The sequence below is a fragment of the Cucurbita pepo genome, chromosome LG16 (genome assembly GCF_002806865.2).
Source record: "Cucurbita pepo subsp. pepo cultivar mu-cu-16 chromosome LG16, ASM280686v2, whole genome shotgun sequence".
Lineage (NCBI taxonomy): Eukaryota > Viridiplantae > Streptophyta > Magnoliopsida > Cucurbitales > Cucurbitaceae > Cucurbita > Cucurbita pepo.
Window position 1 is genome coordinate 3,273,647 of NC_036653.1, and position 10,757 is coordinate 3,284,403.

Sequence of the window (10,757 nt, forward strand, 5' to 3'; positions counted from 1 at the left end):
TCGAGTATATGCTTCAACAGTAATTAAATTTAAATAAGGGCATCAAATGATAATTGAACTTATTAGATTACAACTTTTCAAAGTTAAGAAATGGAACTTCGTACCATACCATGGTAGATATCAATTGAACTTACCAGTGTTTTTTAAATGTATCAAAACACGAATTGGTGGTTAGTTGGATTGTAAGACTTACCAGTGTTTTTTAAATGTATCAAAACACGAATTGGTGGTTAGTTGGATTGTAAGGTATGCTTTGTTCCCATTGTTAGAAGGAGGGGTTGAACCTCCAACCTTGTGGTTAATAGGCACTCGCTCTAACCAACTGAGCTATTCTAGCTAATCATTTTATTGCAATCCAAGACCTCTATTAGTTGACATTGTCTACTTTCGTTCGTTACGTCTCGTTATCTCCCTCACGGTTTGAAACCACATCTATTAGGGAGAGGTTTTCAGACCCTTATAAGAAATGTTTCTTCACCATCTAATCGATGTGGGATCTCACTATCGACCCCTTCGGAGGGCCAAGTGTCCTCACTGGCACATCGCCTAGTGACTAGCTCTGATATCATTTGTAAAAGTCCAAGCCCAGTGCTAGCAGACATTGTCCTTTATTGTCATTGAGTATTTCCATCAGCCTCACACTTTTAAAAACGTGCCTATTAGGGAGAGGTTTTCGCACCCTTATTAGGATTGTTTCCTTCCTCTCTTCAACAGCTAGTAGATATTATCTATTTTAATCCGTTAGTATCGTCTTCAGCCTCACAGTTTTAAAACGCGTCAATTAGGGAGACGTTTACACACCCATATACGGAATGCTAAATCCCCTCTCAAACCAATCCTGGAATGCACGATAAGTAGTTAGGATGGCCGAGTGGTCTAAGGCGCCAGACTCAAGTTCTGGTCCTCGTAAGAGGGCGTGGGTTCAAATCCCACTTCTGACATCAATCCAAGACCTCTATTAGTTGACATTGTCTACTTTCGTTCGTTACGTCTCGTTATCTCCCTCACGGTTTGAAACCACATCTATTAGGGAGAGGTTTTCAGACCCTTATAAGAAATGTTTCTTCACCATCTAATCGATGTGGGATCTCACTATCGACCCCTTCGGAGGGCCAAGTGTCCTCACTGGCACATCGCCTAGTGACTAGCTCTGATATCATTTGTAAAAGTCCAAGCCCAGTGCTAGCAGACATTGTCCTTTATTGTCATTGAGTATTTCCATCAGCCTCACACTTTTAAAAACGTGCCTATTAGGGAGAGGTTTTCGCACCCTTATTAGGATTGTTTCCTTCCTCTCTCCAACAGCTAGTAGATATTATCTATTTTAATCCGTTAGTATCGTCTTCAGCCTCACAGTTTTAAAACGCGTCAATTAGGGAGACGTTTACACACCCATATACGGAATGCTAAATCCCCTCTCAAACCAATCCTGGAATGCACGATAAGTAGTTAGGATGGCCGAGTGGTCTAAGGCGCCAGACTCAAGTTCTGGTCCTCGTAAGAGGGCGTGGGTTCAAATCCCACATCTGACATCCAAATGGTTGTTAGGCAAAAACCGGTTTGTGAAGTTCTGCATCTCGGTTTGTGCGCAAGGTTTTCAACTTGAGATCATACCCCTTTTCAACGAATCTTTTGAATTTCTTTAACATAGATTCTCCTTTTTCTCTGAGCATGTACATCCACATCCAACGACTATAATCATCGACAAGTACAAGAAAATACTTATTACCCCCAATGATGATGGGGTGATTTAACCACACAAATTTGCATGAACCAGTTGCAGTGGTCACTCAGTACGGAAACTTGTTTGAGTTGGGATAAACGGTCTTACTTCTTTGGAGACTAGGCAACGTGCACATAGCTTGTTCGGATGTATGATTTTGGGTAGCCCCATAACCATCTTCTTCTCTCCCATAGTCATAGCCAAGCTGGGTCTGCAAGTTTCATCAGTAGAGAGGTGGGTTGGCTGGTCTCCAATAGTATCCTGTAGAAGCGGTTATGCGATCGTATTACCTTCACCAACAAGGTTCCATTTCTGTCGAACATCTTGAGGGACGAGCTAGCTAACTCCACTCTGCTTCCTCCTTCCGTCCTCTGACCAAGATTGATAATTTTACTCTTCATGTTTGGGATATAGTATACCTTGGTCAGTAAACATTGGTCATCATTCTTGCACTGGGACAAGATGGATCATTTTCCTTAGATCAGTACAATTGATCCATCGCCAAACTTCACATTTTCAATGACTTCTCATCAGGCTCCTTGAACTTTGTTCGATCTCCGGTCAAGTGGTTGCTTGCTCCATTGTCAAGGTACCACATGTTGGTCTCCACTCGGTCTTCTCCTTTTGTGAGAAGGTTCACCGTAACCTTCTCTTCGTTGAGCATCAACATGTTAGGCATCTTCTCGACTAACATCAGTGCGGGCTGTTGATCCTGGTGAGTGTGAGGGTTCCCTCCACATCGTGCTTCTTCTTGCGGCGCTCTACTGCATAGTGCCCATATTTTCTACAAGAGTAACACTTGATTATACTATTGTCCTTCTAAGGGTTGAAATTATCGTGGGTTTATGAGCCATTGTCACAGCCGACTTTGCCACCACGTCCACATCCATGTCTACGACCACTCCCACGATCTTTGTTTTTCTTGTTATGGCTACCACATCCCCTCGTACTTGAAAAAGAAGAGTCAACCACATCATTCCTTTTCGTTTGTGCGAGCCACGCCATACATGTGAGTAAGAGGTGTTTCTCCTCCTTTTTGTATTCATAACCAAAAATTGTCTCCTCATGGACCTTAAGACGAACAAAAACCTTCTCAACTAACATGTTCTTAAGGTCGTCGAACTGCTCGATGGAGGTAACAATTTGCATGAATCTTAGGCAATAGCTCGAAGGAACTTCTTGACTACAGAGATCGATCGATAAGATAAGGAACTTCTTGGAGGTAATAAATTCTATCTCTATAAATATGATGTTTTCTATCTATAAAAAAAAAATAGAAGATAGACTGTATGTCAAATAGCGACTCTATGTACCAAATATTAACATATTGATACACATTCAATTTTTGTTCGAACAACGTGAAAAAAATTGAGACAAGAACGATACTCTTATTTGTTGTATTCAGTTCATAATATTTATTTAGGTTGGACTAAAAAACTATTTTTTATATTCAAAACCCATTAGAAGGAAGGGACAACAGAAATCATATAGAAATGTTAGTCTTGAAGGCCCTAAAACTGCTATGAGGTGTTTTTGTATAACAACTTGATAGCACTGGATATAACATGCACCTAGGGCACGTCCCTAGCTCAACAAACTCTTTTGATACAAATATGTATATTATACATTAACAATGTTTACTATTAATATAATCATAGTGGTTGCTCATGATGGAAAACCAATCTAAATTTGTGAATCTCTGCGAGGAGGGTGACTTAGTAACTTTTGGTGATAACGGAAGTATACAATAATTGGTAAAAGTACTTTAGGTAATGAATCTTTACTCCCATTGAAAATGTGCTTTTAGTTGCTCCATACTTACTCAGCACTAGTCAATTATGTGGTAAAGGTTTTAAAGTTGTATTGGATAAAAATAATTGCATAATTAAAAAAGGTAGAGGTAGAAAAATTTTATTTGTTGGAAATAGAGTAATAATGTGCATGCTATTAATTTAAATGATTGTCCTATAAATGATAAATATATTCGACTTTGCAGGTGTAATTCTTGATTATGGCATAGAAGATTAGGACATTCGATTATGCACTTGATTTCAAATATTTTAAAAAAATCATTACTAAGAGGTTTTTCTAAATTTAAATTTGAATAAGATAAAGTTTGTGACGTTTATCAAATGGGCAAGCAAACATAGTCCTCTCCCAATCTAAAAATGTGATTTCTATTGCTAGATCTTCAACTATTACATATCTACTTATTTGACCCTTCTAAAATAGTTAATTTTGGGAGGAACAACTATGATAGTCGATGATTTTTTAAAATTTACTTAGGTTTTAACCCTAAAACATTATAATGATGTTTTGAAAAGTCTTTTCAATTTTGTAAGAAAGAGTTCAAAATGATTTTTCTAATTATTAAAATTAAAAGTGACCGAGAAAGACAATTGGATAGTGTAGTTGAAAGAAAGAACCATACTATATACAAATTTGTTAGATCAATGTTATTGGAGTATAATTTACCTAAAAATTTGCCAATTAATACCGGCAGGGGCAGGGTTATATTTTAAATAGAGCTTTAATTAGAATTTCTTTCCATACAAAATTTTCAATATGAGATATTTTAAAGTTTTTAGTGGCAAATGTTTTATCTTTGAACAAGTAAAAATTTGAAAATTTTGATTGATATTGATATTTTTTTTTGTTATTCATGTACGAGTAAAGTTTATAAAGTTTTAAATAAAGAACTTAATTGAAGAATCTATGCATGCGATAATTGATGAATATGGTAATAATGTTTCACATGAATCTATTAATAATGTTTCACATGAATCTATTTGTAACCCTGATTTAGTTGTCCATATCCAAGGTAAGAAAATTCTTTGAAGTAAAAAATCCAGCTTAAGATTTTTCATCCATTTCCAAGTTATTATTATCTCATTCCAAAGATTTGATTATTTGTGATCCTCAATAAGGTACTCTCTTAATATATTTAATAATATTACTTTTGTTTCTCAAATTGAACCAAAGAGTTGTAAATGATGCATAATAAAAATTATAAACTAATGATTGAAGTTTTAGTCAAACTAATTTAAATTATTTAAGAGTATTTTTTAAACAAACGGTAGAGTTCAACCATCGAGGAATGAGCATCACTCTCTTACAGACATACTCATTAGGCGAACATCACGTACCTGTCACTTTAAGAATAATAAGAGGATGTTTGAGTTATAANTAATAATGTTTCACATGAATCTATTAATAATGTTTCACATGAATCTATTTGTAACCCTGATTTAGTTGTCCATATCCAAGGTAAGAAAATTCTTTGAAGTAAAAAATCCAGCTTAAGATTTTTCATCCATTTCCAAGTTATTATTATCTCATTCCAAAGATTTGATTATTTGTGATCCTCAATAAGGTACTCTCTTAATATATTTAATAATATTACTTTTGTTTCTCAAATTGAACCAAAGAGTTGTAAATGATGCATAATAAAAATTATAAACTAATGATTGAAGTTTTAGTCAAACTAATTTAAATTATTTAAGAGTATTTTTTAAACAAATGGTAGAGTTCAACGAAGGAGCATCACTATCACTCTCTTACAGACATACTCATTAGGCGAACATCACTTACCTGTCACTTTAAGAATAATAAGAGGATGTTTGAGTTATAAGGGAGAGATGTAGTGGAGTGGGCTAGTGATAACATATTTTTTTTTGTTTCAGCCAAGGTCAATTGCTACATTCATAAACGAGTTTCATGATGGGGCGTGGTTTACACTTAGCCACCAAGGGTTGAGCTTTGGGCATTGTAATCCCTTTACCTTCACTCATGTCAACTAACGAGTTGTTCAATCTTTCCCATTCAAACCCTTGTATCAACGATGCTAAAGTCAAGCCAGCCACTCGTTGCGCCATTCCCAAACCAGGACAAGCTCTCCTCCCCAACCCAAATGGTATCAGTTTGTATGAGTCCGCTCCATTCTTCATCCCATTTTCATGTCTTTCAGGTTTAAAGCTGGTAGCATCTTCCCATAGATTCGGGTCTCTATGCATAGCCCAAGCATTAATCAATATTATCGTATCACGAGGAACATCATATCCTTCTATTTTGCATTCTTCAAATGCACAATGCGGCAAAAGAAGAGGAGCAGCTGGGTGAAGCCTTAAAGTCTCAGAGATTATTCCTTGAACATAACTCAAACTCGATAGATCAGCTTCGTTAACTAAACGTTCGTACCCAATCGAATTGTCTATCTCAGTTCTTGCTTTCTCTAACACTTCTGGATTGTTGAGCAATTGAGATAATGCCCACTCCAATGTCACAGCTAACGTGTCAATCCCGGCTAATAATATATCCTGCAATAACCAAAAACTTTCATAATGTTTAAGATTGTTGGGAGGGAGTCCCACGTTGGCTAATTTAAGAGATAATCATGAGATAATAAGTAAAGAATACATCTCGATTGGTCTAAGGCCTTTTGGGAAACACAAAACAAAGTCATGAGAGCTTATCCACAGAGTCGACAATATCATACCATTATGGAGAGTTATTATTTTTAACATAGTATTAGAGTCATGCCCTTAACTTAGTCATGTCAATAGAATTCTCAATGTCTACAAAGAAGTTGTGAGCCTAAAAGATGTAGTCAAAAGTGACTCAATTGTCGAACAAAGGGTGTACTTTATTCGAGGGCTCCAGATAAAGGAGTCAAGCCTCAATTAAGGGGAGACTGTTCGAAGGGCTCCGTAGGCCTTAGAGGAGGCTTTATAGTGTACTTTGTTCAATGGCTCTAGAGAAAGGAGTCGAGCCTCGATTAAGGGGAGGCTATTTGAGGGGCTTAGTAGGCTTCAGGGGAGATCATAAGGATTCAAGCCTCGATTAGGGGGAGGCTGTTCGAGGGCTCCGTAGGCATTAGAGGAGGTTCTATGGTGTACTTTGTTCGAAGAGAGTATTGTTTGGAGGGAGTCCACATTGGCTAATTTAGTGAACAACGCTCATAACATTGTAAAGAGTCATCATTTGATCTAACACATCAAACACAACAAATTAAAATGAAATCATTAACAAATGGGTAGGAGTTAATCATACTTGAATCAATCCTTTGATAATTTGATCGCTGTAATATTCAGGCTCGGTATTCTGCAAGCTAAGTAAACGGTGAATCATAGTGTTCCCTCCATCATTTTTATCTCGAATTTTATCAACTAATTCTTGAAGGAGTTCATCAGATGTCTTTGCAAGCTTCTTTCCCCTCTTCCCAAAACCGGTTGGATCAATGAAACCCCATAAGGGTATGAAGTCTGCTGGATTGGTTGCTCCACTATGAGCCATAATTTGTGTCACCATCTCTTTAAACTTGTAAGAATGTCCCTCAAAACACTTCTTCCCAGCCACCATTCTCATAACAATATTGAACATAAGATCAAGCAACATGGGCTCCAATTCCACGACCCTGAATCGATCTTCCAATGAATCCCCACATAATTTACATAGCAAACATTTGATTTCCTCTTCCCGAACTCCCAAGAACAAATTGAGGCGATTTGTTGAGAAGATCTCAAGGGAGCCAATCCGGCGGAGGTTTCTCCAATGTTCACCGTAAGGGGAGACCGACATGACGGTATGGTTGTAGTTGGGCGATTTGCAAGAGCAATATCGTTCTTTGTGAAGCATTCTTGTACTGCAGAAGGAGAAGAAATGACAATAACCAGACGGGAACCAAATCGGAGAGAGAAGACATTGCCGTATTTTTGAGAGAGGTTGGTGAGTGTTCGATGGATGGGATGGTTGAGGAGATGGAGATGGCCTATTAGTGGAAGACAAAACAGAGGGCTTGGTGGGAGTTTCAAGCGATGTGGTTTCAGCACAAAATTGAAGGCAAAGAGAAGAGTAAATAGGAAGAGAGAAATAGAAAGCAAGAGAATATCCATGGAGTTTCCGATGTGGGAATTTCGATGTTTGGATATAGATAAGGTTCAACTCTCTTAAAAGGGATAATATATAGATGGAAGACATTGCCCCACTTAGCTCAATCCAAGCATTTAATAAGGAAATGGGACAACTTTTTAAAATATCATCTTCTCTTAAATTATTGATATATTTTAGGGTTTAGGATTTAAGTAAAGCATGGTGTTGTTGTCGTATTAGATATTTACGACTAAAAAACATTGAATCATTAGAGCTATATATGATCGATCTTGCTTGTGGAGTAATTCGAATATCAAACAATTGTTTTTGCTTTGAAATATTCGATCAATAAGGTAATCAAAATCTTACTTCTCTAGCACTTTCTTATTATTTGGAATCAGCGTCTTATTATTTGTATCAGAGTCTTATCATTTGGTATTAGAATTTTTCCTCAAGTTGATTCCTTATCAAGATTTCTATTGAAAATTTTCTCCATGTTTTTATTTTTTTAAAAAAATGATCATTCCCAATAAACNAAAGAAGAGGAGCAGCTGGGTGAAGCCTTAAAGTCTCAGAGATTATTCCTTGAACATAACTCAAACTCGATAGATCAGCTTCGTTAACTAAACGTTCGTACCCAATCGAATTGTCTATCTCAGTTCTTGCTTTCTCTAACACTTCTGGATTGTTGAGCAATTGAGATAATGCCCACTCCAATGTCACAGCTAACGTGTCAATCCCGGCTAATAATATATCCTGCAATAACCAAAAACTTTCATAATGTTTAAGATTGTTGGGAGGGAGTCCCACGTTGGCTAATTTAAGAGATAATCATGAGATAATAAGTAAAGAATACATCTCGATTGGTCTAAGGCCTTTTGGGAAACACAAAACAAAGTCATGAGAGCTTATCCACAGAGTCGACAATATCATACCATTATGGAGAGTTATTATTTTTAACATAGTATTAGAGTCATGCCCTTAACTTAGTCATGTCAATAGAATTCTCAATGTCTACAAAGAAGTTGTGAGCCTAAAAGATGTAGTCAAAAGTGACTCAATTGTCGAACAAAGGGTGTACTTTATTCGAGGGCTCCAGATAAAGGAGTCAAGCCTCAATTAAGGGGAGACTGTTCGAAGGGCTCCGTAGGCCTTAGAGGAGGCTTTATAGTGTACTTTGTTCAATGGCTCTAGAGAAAGGAGTCGAGCCTCGATTAAGGGGAGGCTATTTGAGGGGCTTAGTAGGCTTCAGGGGAGATCATAAGGATTCAAGCCTCGATTAGGGGGAGGCTGTTCGAGGGCTCCGTAGGCATTAGAGGAGGTTCTATGGTGTACTTTGTTCGAGGAGAGTATTGTTTGGAGGGAGTCCACATTGGCTAATTTAGTGAACAACGCTCGTAACATTGTAAAGAGTCATCATTTGATCTAACACATCAAACACNTAACCAAAAACTTTCATAATGTTTAAGATTGTTGGGAGGGAGTCCCACGTTGGCTAATTTAAGAGATAATCATGAGATAATAAGTAAAGAATACATCTCGATTGGTCTAAGGCCTTTTGGGAAACACAAAACAAAGTCATGAGAGCTTATCCACAGAGTCGACAATATCATACCATTATGGAGAGTTATTATTTTTAACATAGTATTAGAGTCATGCCCTTAACTTAGTCATGTCAATAGAATTCTCAATGTCTACAAAGAAGTTGTGAGCCTAAAAGATGTAGTCAAAAGTGACTCAATTGTCGAACAAAGGGTGTACTTTATTCGAGGGCTCCAGATAAAGGAGTCAAGCCTCAATTAAGGGGAGACTGTTCGAAGGGCTCCGTAGGCCTTAGAGGAGGCTTTATAGTGTACTTTGTTCAATGGCTCTAGAGAAAGGAGTCGAGCCTCGATTAAGGGGAGGCTATTTGAGGGGCTTAGTAGGCTTCAGGGGAGATCATAAGGATTCAAGCCTCGATTAGGGGGAGGCTGTTCGAGGGCTCCGTAGGCATTAGAGGAGGTTCTATGGTGTACTTTGTTCGAAGAGAGTATTGTTTGGAGGGAGTCCACATTGGCTAATTTAGTGAACAACGCTCATAACATTGTAAAGAGTCATCATTTGATCTAACACATCAAACACAACAAATTAAAATGAAATCATTAACAAATGGGTAGGAGTTAATCATACTTGAATCAATCCTTTGATAATTTGATCGCTGTAATATTCAGGCTCGGTATTCTGCAAGCTAAGTAAACGGTGAATCATAGTGTTCCCTCCATCATTTTTATCTCGAATTTTATCAACTAATTCTTGAAGGAGTTCATCAGATGTCTTTGCAAGCTTCTTTCCCCTCTTCCCAAAACCGGTTGGATCAATGAAACCCCATAAGGGTATGAAGTCTGCTGGATTGGTTGCTCCACTATGAGCCATAATTTGTGTCACCATCTCTTTAAACTTGTAAGAATGTCCCTCAAAACACTTCTTCCCAGCCACCATTCTCATAACAATATTGAACATAAGATCAAGCAACATGGGCTCCAATTCCACGACCCTGAATCGATCTTCCAATGAATCCCCACATAATTTACATAGCAAACATTTGATTTCCTCTTCCCGAATTCCCAAGAACAAATTGAGGCGATTTGTTGAGAAGATCTCAAGGGAGCCAATCCGGCGGAGGTTTCTCCAATGTTCACCGTAAGGGGAGACCGACATGACGGTATGGTTGTAGTTGGGCGATTTGCAAGAGCAATATCGTTCTTTGTGAAGCATTCTTGTACTGCAGAAGGAGAAGAAATGACAATAACCAGACGGGAACCAAATCGGAGAGAGAAGACATTGCCGTATTTTTGAGAGAGGTTGGTGAGTGTTCGATGGATGGGATGGTTGAGGAGATGGAGATGGCCTATTAGTGGAAGACAAAACAGAGGGCTTGGTGGGAGTTTCAAGCGATGTGGTTTCAGCACAAAATTGAAGGCAAAGAGAAGAGTAAATAGGAAGAGAGAAATAGAAAGCAAGAGAATATCCATGGAGTTTCCGATGTGGGAATTTCGATGTTTGGATATAGATAAGGTTCAACTCTCTTAAAAGGGATAATATATAAATGGAAGATATTGCCCCACGTAACTCAATCCAAGCATTTGATAAGGAAATGGGACAACTTTTTAAAATATCATCTTCTCTT

General features: G+C 37.7%; 3 non-coding genes and 2 pseudogenes across 3 annotated transcripts; 2 read left to right on the plus strand and 3 right to left on the minus strand.

Annotated features, from left to right (window-relative positions):
- Positions 1-263: 263 nt before the first annotated feature.
- On the minus strand, positions 264-337 carry TRNAN-AUU. The gene has a single exon. It is a non-coding gene; the product is annotated as a tRNA-Asn (tRNA).
- Positions 338-857: 520 nt separating this feature from the next.
- Positions 858-941, plus strand: TRNAL-CAA. The gene has a single exon. It is a non-coding gene; the product is annotated as a tRNA-Leu (tRNA).
- Positions 942-1,448: 507 nt separating this feature from the next.
- On the plus strand, positions 1,449-1,532 carry TRNAL-CAA. The gene has a single exon. It is a non-coding gene; the product is annotated as a tRNA-Leu (tRNA).
- Positions 1,533-5,256: 3,724 nt separating this feature from the next.
- On the minus strand, positions 5,257-7,647 carry LOC111776978 (annotated as a pseudogene).
- Positions 7,648-7,988: 341 nt separating this feature from the next.
- Positions 7,989-10,635, minus strand: LOC111777759 (annotated as a pseudogene).
- Between the last annotated feature and the right edge of the window lie 122 nt (positions 10,636-10,757).